Source organism: Patiria miniata, unplaced genomic scaffold (genome assembly GCF_015706575.1).
Source record: "Patiria miniata isolate m_02_andy unplaced genomic scaffold, ASM1570657v1 HiC_scaffold_7, whole genome shotgun sequence".
NCBI classification, from domain to species: Eukaryota; Metazoa; Echinodermata; class Asteroidea; order Valvatida; family Asterinidae; genus Patiria; species Patiria miniata.
The window spans coordinates 4,139,067-4,149,038 of NW_024037074.1; the positions used below are offsets into that span (position 1 = coordinate 4,139,067).

General features: G+C 41.1%; 1 protein-coding gene across 2 annotated transcripts in view; it reads right to left on the minus strand.

Moving 5' to 3' along the window:
• Window positions 1-1,458, minus strand: part of LOC119744652 (arginine-glutamic acid dipeptide repeats protein-like) — a 28,565-nt gene extending 27,107 nt beyond the window's left edge. For both annotated transcript variants that reach the window (XM_038220711.1, XM_038220710.1), the window contains exon 1: window positions 1,300-1,458. The gene's annotated coding sequence lies outside the window, so the exon portion shown is untranslated. The remainder of the gene's footprint in view (window positions 1-1,299) is intronic.
• Between the last annotated feature and the right edge of the window lie 8,514 nt (window positions 1,459-9,972).

Sequence of the window (9,972 nt, forward strand, 5' to 3'; positions counted from 1 at the left end):
GCCTACGTACATTGTACACAGTCATGTACAATAATACATTGTACATGTAGCCTCCTCGTACATGTGGTGGGCCACAACATGAACATGATCGTACACACACCCGTCAGTACACACGCAAATTTACATGTACGCATGTAGTGATGTACAATGTACATGATGTACATGTACATGATGTAGGCCTACATGTACATGAGTAGGCCTATCACCCCTGCCTATGCCTACTGTCCTGTCGAATGTCGGACACTTCGCCCCATTTCCACGTCGCCCCATGTCACTTCGCCCCTAACCACTTCGCCCAATCCCCACTTCGCCCCATTCCCACATCGCCCCATCCCCACTTCGCCCCATTTCCACTTCGCCCCATTCCCACTTCGCCCCATCCCCACTTTGCCCCATCCCCACTTCGCCCCAGCCGTTACATGTAAAAAAAATTCTCATCTATTTTTTTGGCTTAAAAAACAATTTCAACAGATTCACTAATTGCTAACCAACGGAAAGAATTAGCCCATCACCAAATGAACAATTCATAACCAACCTTTCAAGCTAGGCTCTCCCCTACCAAGAAAAAAGCTTGAAGTAAAAGATCCAACTTTGTTCCCAACCCGGCTATACCAACCCGACTCCCACTTATCTGAGAACGACAATACCTTTGACATCCTAATTTCACTCTTGGAGGAACCAATCTCATCTAAATGAAGTTGTAAGTGTCGCATATCAGACAAATTTTGACGGAACATTTTCCTCAAGGCAGTGAGTTCCTTTTAACTCACTGACCCATACCTACGGATTCTTTTGAATCCAGCCGCTTCCAGCGGCTGATGATTCACAAGCCAATAGGAGAGGCGTCTCTGAATGGGATAGAGCCATCATTTCTCTCATCTGTGTCTCGAGCACCTCATCAGAGAGTTTGTATTTTTCCTAAGTTTCTAGAATTGGGAGCATTTATTATCTGGGGTCTTTGGCAGTTTATTTGGTCTGCACCCCTAGCCTTCACCTTTTTCATACTACATGGGGCGAAGTGGGGATGGGGCGAAGTGGGGATGGGGCGAAGCGGGGATGGGGCGAAGTGGGGATGGGGCGAAGCGGAGATGGGGCGATGTGGGGATGGGGCGAAGTGGGGATGGGGCGAAGTGGTTAGGGGCGAAGTGACATGGGGCGACGTGGAAATGGGGCGAAGCGTCCGACACCCGTCCTGTCTATGACTATGTAAACAGACGCGACCCTAATTTTACACAAAGACTACAGAATTTTTCAAGCAATTTATGAGACTTTAAAGGATAATTCGTAAAAAACACTTACTCTTTGCAATGCTATCTTATCGAACAATCATTCTTACATCTACTTTCTCCTTACGATCCCAAATTCTGAGAGAAAACGGCGAATTTTCACCTCATCTACATCGATCAGTTTGATGCTCGAATTTGATATCATTTCCGACAATCACAATGAACGCAAGAGGGCGCTATTTCAGAAGATGTAACGTGTAATGCACGTGGCGCCTTCAACCATTATACTATAGCTGCACTTGCAAGGAAGAAATTTAAAAAAGGGGAAAAAATATATCTCTTGTACGTGGTTATTACAATTATAAATTATTAAAAAATACAATTATAATTAACATTTACGGATTTGTGAATGCTGCGTACCCTGAGCTCTCTTTTTCTCCAAACGAAGTTTAACCATTCCTTGCTCTATGGTTTAACGAACGAATTTTCAATTTGAATGCTTTGTTTCAAAGGAAAAAACCTACTTTATTGCGATTTTGGGTGTCTGCAAGCCTCCAAAAAGGACTTTCATTTTGCGCACAAATGAACCCGCCCTGCGAAGTACTGTTGACTGTCAGTCAATAATTCGAATATTGGGAAGATACTACACATCGGTTGTCGTTCAATGTAAAGTGAATAACTATTGCTATATAGGCAAATAGCAATTGAAAAAAAAAACTGTTTCTGAGAGGAAGTTCCAAAACTGAAATAGCACGGGAATGCATCTCTAAAAAGAAAGAAATGAAAAAGGCTGGCTGGGGTGCTCAGCCCCCCCCCCCCTGAAAATTTGGTTCTGGATCCGCCCTTTCTTTGTGATAACGGAATCATTCGGGACGGACATCCAGTCGTCTAAAAGAAGAGAACCGCCATGAACACGAGTTACCGTTCAATGCCACGCAATTAATATTGGTCTGTCTAATTATTCAAACAAGCTTTATGTTATGTTGATAACTTGAGTTTCGTTAAGATACTTTAATTAAACAAAACACGAAGACACAGTCCAGTGGCGTATATCCGGGGAAGGGGGGGGGGGGGGGGAGGGGCAGACCTCCCTCCTGGCGGAATTTTTGGAAAGATATTTTTTCAGTAACTATTTCCATATAAATGGTTAGAGAGTTCCTGGACATAAAAAAGAAAAGAAAAATAAGCTCCAAAACCATTAGAATGCACCGTTTATTTTCCAGTATGCATAATAATGGTCAGTTTTGAGGATTAAGAGCGCCCCCATTTGGACGATGGGTACAAGAGTCCCCCCGGCTCTTTGATTTTACGGATGCCAAGCGTCCGGAGAAAAAAAAAAATGTCCACATTTCGGCGCGGAAGTGCGGTTCCCCCCGGACGGGTGTTAGTATGAACATACGCTTGGTCAACCCGTGTTCGAAAGGACGTGGCCCCGATCTTGTTCACGGTGAACCCCCGTGCTAAATTCAACGCTGGTAGGCGAGACGATAGCGTGAAAAGACACTTCGCAAAGGTGCAAAGGCTTTTGATTTGTTTTACTGTAAGACCTTCTTTAACACTTAGATTGGAACTGTTAGGTTTAACTGTAAGGTCATTTTACCACTCATTATATGATATCTTAATTGGTTTGAATTCGGATATTGCAAGGCGGTGTTATGGGACTTTCATGCACGACCACCCTCACCTTACCGAATATGACAGTATTTCAGTTGCCCTTCACACCATCTTGTCACAGCTAAATTCATGCATGAGACAGACACTATACTGGGTACAACAGCTGCTCTCCACTAGCTGGCAACTATATTATGCTGAAAAAAAGTGCAAATGGAGAGGTCTTCGGAATAATGAAACTCCCCAAAAACATTCATGGGGAGTGAAAAGAGTAGGTTTTTTTCTGAGCCTCAGGGGAACAAGAGGCGTTAAATCGACGTTTCGGTGCATATTCAAGTAAAAAAAAAAGGAAACCCAAATGTCGGGACCATTGTTTTTAGTGAAGTTCTGATGCAGCACTTTCAAAATCTAGGATATGAAAGCCCAATGAATAAGGCCCCAAAAAGTCTCCGGTTTCTAGTATGGAGCTTGTCCAAAAAGTGGTGCGGCGACGCGGCTTTTTTTTTTTTTTACCTGACTTTTTTGCTTCAAATGTCGACTGATGACTGCAAATGGCGCCCGACTAAACTTAGTGCAAATATATGGGAGTCCAGAGAGGCCACATAAAGCTTATTCTCGATCATAACCCCATCTAAAAACACGTTAAAATTGTGCAGCAGCAGGATTCCAGTCAAACCAGTGAGTTTGGCGGTTTTGAGACATCATCTTTCATTGAAAAAAAAATTTTCATTTTGCCGACGCGCATGGCTACGGCGACGCGCGCGCATACCAGAAACCGGAGACTTTTTTTTGGCCTAAGCTTTCTTTTTAGTACAAACATCATTCGAATCACTCATGCACTTTTCAAATAACGGAATTTTAAACACACCGTTTTTAAAGTTCTGTCCACGGATCTGTATCACAAAATTAAAGATAATTTCAGCAAAATGCCAACTCACATACATCCGTATGTGAAGTGTTTTCGTTTTGCTGAAAGAACACTCGGTTTTTTTGTGATCCGTGGACAGAACTTTCAAACGGTGTTTGTGTTCAAAATTCCGTAACTTGAAAAGTGATTGATTTGAATGATTCTTGTACTAAAATAAAGCTTATTAATGGTCTTTCATATCCTACATTTTGAAGTGTTAGGGGCCTACATGCAGAACTTCATTAAAGTAATTGGTCCTGTCATTTGGGTTTCCTTTTTTTGGACTCACCCGTACTCTTTCTCGTATTATTTCTCCACATTTTACATGTATATAAGGAACAAACTACCTGTAAACCACTAATACAATTATAATTATGGAGAAACAACTTGAGAAACGGGTGGACGTTTGCCTGTTGGCAAACAGGAGAGGCATTATGAAGTACGCCACATGTTAATTAGGTGACATGTGGTTTAAACAGTGTACGCCCTATTCGGTCCTTGCCGACTTTGTACTTCGCAATCTTCATGCGTGCCTACACTTGCGCAAGGTGACTATACCATGGAGCTATATGTTATAGCACAGAGTTTAGCTCATTCCGATTCGTCAGACGCCCTTCGAAGGGTGCTAGCCACAGACCGTTTACCCAGTCCTAATTTCACAGGTCATTTCGCCAGACGATTACGGATGATACGACGTGCATATCAATGACCGTCAAGGCGAACCCGTAAATGCCATTTCAGAGAAGGCGGTACAGCTGCATATTGAGCAAGTGTACTGTGTGAAGAATTAAATAAAGCAGGGACACCGATGTTAAAACAACACCAAACGCCGAATATTGGTTTGAGCCAGGAATGATATAATTTGTGTCAAGCGAGGGCGCTTCGCGTTTGCATGTGCTCAGTGCTTTAAAGTTTTAGCATCCCTGGGTTTCATTCATATTCCTTTACGTGCCAGCTTTTAAAACAATCTATACATGTATTTAATTAGAACGGCGCGAGCGTCTAGAGCAGAAAAGGGAAGCCTCACTTGTTTTCCCGTGGTGATGATGTGCGGCAGAGTTTGAGCATTAACTGATACAACGCAAGAGTGAGTGCCATGTAAACGCATGATTATACGCCAGCCAGCTTATGATCCCTCATGAAGTGAACATTTCTTAGGAACATTTTGTGCGCTACTTGCTAATCCTCTTAAGTGAATGAAAACTAATTGATATTCCTTTTTGGTTAACTTTGTTGAAAAGTGCACTTCTTAAAACATTTTTGTCCATGCTTTTTCGGGAAACTGAGGGTGCTGTTGTCGTGATGTCATTTCAAGGAGACACTATTCATAATCTGTTGAAATAGTGAACCCCCCCCCCCCAAACAAAATGCTCATTGAAAACATTTGTGAGAATGAACTGCCATGATCGTGAACTGACACAACAGCGAATCACTAATGAAAAGCAGGTTGACGACTCCAGCGAAATATCAAAAATTTTGGCAACTCTTTGTGCATATAAACTAATTGCAACATTGCGGTTTCTGCCTGATATGACATCACACTTTTGCTCATGAATATGGAAATTTTCCGGTGCAATGTGCCGTGACAAACTGCATTTTCCCATATACATCGTGTACACAGAGCCAAATTACAATTCGTACACATGAATAATTAATTAGCCATAATTCCAAAACCCTTTGACCTATATAGTCATGAAATTTCTTGGGTATGTTTATGATGAGTTGCTCTATGCATGTACCAAGTTTCATGGGGGAATCCACCCCCTGGCTGAGAGATGGTCAAAATAACCGGGACCTTTTAGGGTTAAACAACAACGGCTATCTTGCGCAAATGGTTTAGCTTCAAGAAACCTCTTCCCGTTGAGTAGTACACACTACTTTTGTCTCGAGTTTGAAATTTGGAGCAAAAAATTGGATGAATAATCCAAAAGAGAGACTGGAGTCAAGTCATGGCCGCGGCACAAGCAGACATGAATGTCGTCATGTTAACGCAATTCTCATGCATGTTTTATCGGTCCTCTGTGGCCACTGTCGCCAAGCATGCCGCTGGGGAATTCACACACGTTCGCACGCTGCGCAAACAACTTGCAACACGGTATTAAAATTTCAAGAAGTCTAAAGGTTTTCACTTTAGAAAGCCTGCAAGCAAGACATTGGGACTTTTCAGCATGCACACTGGCATTGTTATGGACGCTGGCTATGTTCTGCTTCCGTTTTATTTTCCGCCAACAATGCAGGTGTATTGTGATTGCCAGCTTAAAGCCCGGTTCGTACTTCACGCGAAATCATGTGCGAAGCGAAATTCATGTCGTCAACAATGGTGGACGCGCTTCGAACGTATTGTTGACGTCACGAATTTCGCTTCGCTTTCGCTTTCGCGTGAACTTTAAACCGGGCTTAAATCTGCTAACTTAATAAAAGCAGGTAAACGACTCCCCTCCAATTAAAGTATATTTTGTCTGACCCATAATATTCATGAGGCTTTGTATATAGCGTAACAGCCGTCTTTATTGGACCCTATACCTACAACACCCGGAAAAATCAATCAGTAACTACATGTACTAGATTTCTGCATGGTGATATAGGCCTATGGCAGCAAGAATGCAGTCTAGTACCACTAGCATGATTGATTCTTTCGATCTAATAAAACCAGCAATTATGCTTCTCAGTTGGGGGAAACTGGTGGTAAAATAAGAGCAATATCGTATAAATGCCCTCAATAGTGTCGGACTAGGGAAACATGATATGAAAACAGCAATCAAAACACGTGTTGTTGAACTCCTAAAAAAGTTTTATTAATTAACCAAAGCAATTTTGAAACCAGAAAACTTTCTCTAGAAAGGAGAGGACTCCCTTCACACGTTTACTCCTGATATTCCACGCTAGTTAGTCTGTTTGGAAAACAAAATAACATCTTTAATTCAGCTGAATTTTGTCGGCTACAGCCTAACCAGCTTTAATTTTGGCTATTTTGGCCGCCCATACCGTACTGGCACAGAAGGCTGTTGTTTGCAACAGAGGGTTTATACCAGATATCCAGTTTTAATGAGGAAAGGACAACTGACTAAACAGAACAAGTTTTGTGACGTCACCAAAAATCTGAAACAGTTGAATCTTTGTTGATATTTACCTCCTTTTAAATTAACAAAAAGCTGTAGGCATAAATATACTGTATTATTTCTTAGTAATTACATTGATCTTACACAGTGAAACTGATAACACGGATACCAGGGGTCTGAGTATACAATGTCCTTTGTAGTGATAGGCTATACACTCTGACTTCAGTGGTATTCGAATTGCATGGAAATCGATCGCTATTGAAACAACCAGTGCGCCAGGCTGCGTATTTATTTTCAAGGGATGATTTACGCTTCTGGCGCTAGAATAACAGATGATCTATACGATGGATTTCATCAAAGCACAAAGGAATTTACTGGCCCATCACCGAACAGTGTAGAGATGTTGATGGTGGCTTAGTGAACTCCAACAAGGCACGCGCAGCCGGCGTAATTTTTTTCCTAGGAGGGTTAGGGCTTAGGGGCAATGTCATGAATAATTCAGTTTTTCCTTTGAATCATTGCAAGACTTAGGTTCTCGTTTTATTTTCCCCTTAATTTAAAATTATCTCAGTGATAAATTTGGAGAAGAAAAATAGCTGACGAAAATGAGCAGCGACGACGTGGATTCGAACCAGGGATCTTTGTATCCATAAGCTCATCTCGCTATCCACTAGGCTACTGTGTGGTAGCTCGACGACAACCGTTCTTTAAAATGCTATAATGTATTGTAATTAGTTGAGTAACTAACAACAATGCTGTTGATGTCATTGTCCGTTCTCATGGATAAACATGAATTATTCATGACATTGCCCCTAACCCTCCTAGGAATAAAAATTACGCCGCCCGTTTGTGCTCCAAAAACCGAGCACGAGAAAGAACTCGCAGATCACAATGACCCGCACTCGGAGTTCAATCAAATATATTGCTGCAGTCCGAAATTCCCTTGCTGAAACCTGATGTAGTTTTCATCTTGTGTGCTTGGGGGATAGGCTGCCAGTTCAATAGCGTGTTCTATTTATTCCGATGTGATTTCACGAATTCACGCATATAGCTCCATGGTTTATTTGGGATTTCAATTGGAACTTCCTACTCATTAACCATTTACAGTTTGTAGGTTGGGTAAATGCATAACTGGGAAGTTCCAATTGCTGCGATAGTGTACAAACAGCACGGATGTACCCTTTCAACATGCCTTCAACTTGAACTGTTACGTTATGCTTTTGCTTTAACACAAGCTTGCTCTGTGGTTGGTTGAAGTCTCAAATTATGACCCCACGCGATAAAGGTTACCTTCAACATAATGTGCATGGACCAATCTAAAGGCAAATGATCATTTGGGCAATTCCACGGTTACTCACGTTACATTTTTGATGTACTTTTGAGATTCCTTGGGCTGTAATTACCTTACTGAAAAGGTTTAATAACTGTTATCCCCATGGTATAGATAGAGTAGACCTAGACCTACCTAAGCACCAAAGATGACATCCAGAAAAATATGTTATGTATGATAAACAAGACGCACAAAATCGGTTACTGCATGTCCGAAAATGTAACGTGAGTAACCGATTTTGTGCGTCCCGTTTATCATACACAACACATTTTTCTGGATGTCATCTTTGGTGCTTAGGTAGGTCTAACTCTACTCTATTCACCACGGGGATAACAGTTATTAAACCTTTTCAGTAAGGTAATTACAGCCCAAGGAAACTCAAAAGTACATCAAAAATGTAACGTGAGTAACCGTGGAATTGCCCATTTGCATTTATCCCATATAGTAACCTGCTGAATGATTAATTTGGATTAAAGATCGTACTGGTACTAAACACCCCGTGCAATTATTCCGTCTGGCTTGCTGTCATTTAGAAGGAATCAATAAATGTAGGTGAATTCCAACGATCAGTCAATATTATTGACTGATTTTTTTTCTACATGCATATGGAAGAATTGTGTTTCGTAATCAAAAGGTTGTGCATAATGTGTTTTTTCCACAGTTTTCTCGAAAGTGTAATATCCACTCGGAGCTGAAACTTCAACAAGTTAGCATTTTTGATCGTAAACTGCCAATAATGTACGTGCAATAGGATTGCGGTTCCGATTCCGGATTTAAATACAAGTCCATGTTTCCTATGACACCAGATTCATCATGTCAGCCATTCCTTGTATTCCTCTGGGTGAGTTTAAACACCCTATAATATTTAGCATCCCAAGCCCTGCTGCTATACGGCGGGATGGTTCATCAATTATTCATCACTCGACACCTGTGTATTGTACCTGCGTAGGTAGGACTAGACCACCTCAACAATCCCCGCGAGGTACAATTATCAATACATGTACACACCTCCCGCAAAAGGGTACCACGTTACCAGGAAGACGTGTTACGTAAGACGTCGGGCGCGTGGAAACATAACTTCCTGTAGTTTAAAAATAAATACATGTTCAGTCGAGTCTCGTTATAACAAACTAGTACAGACCTAGCCAAATTGTTTGTTATATCAGAATTTTGTATTAAGAGGAACATCAGTCCCATTCATTGTGCACATAAATGCACAGTCGGGACTCGGGAGCAAGGCTTTATGTTTGTTATAACCAGAATTTTGTATTAACAGAGTTTGTACTAACGAGAGTCGACTGTACATGCACTTTTTCAATGGAACATACATGTAATTTCATCACGCCGAAATCTCCATTGCACAGGACACAAATGACATTCCCTGTAAGCGTGTTATATTGGAATATCCCTGACATGATTATTCAAAACAAGGGTCACTGTCTGAGGTACAAACACAACAAAACACACTTAATATTTAAAATCATATAGGCCTACTTTATTTAAAATTATATTGGTACTAAAGCAATCGTTACACTTTGGACTTGGTTTAAAAGCATGCGATCGCATGAATTCGCATGAAATGAAAAACATGTACATGTAGTAACCACAGCATCGGGTTTTGGCAAAAGAAACAATAAAACAAACGACAATAACTAGAACTAATTAACTAATATCCACATCATCATGATTGATTTTTTAAGGGTTTCTCTGTACGGAACATGTAGGCCTATTAATAAAAACATATCAATATTGCTGATATTTTTCCTGCCTATCACTTCCATATACATGTATACATACTTGCAACAACAGATGGTGCACACAAACAAGATACATGTATTG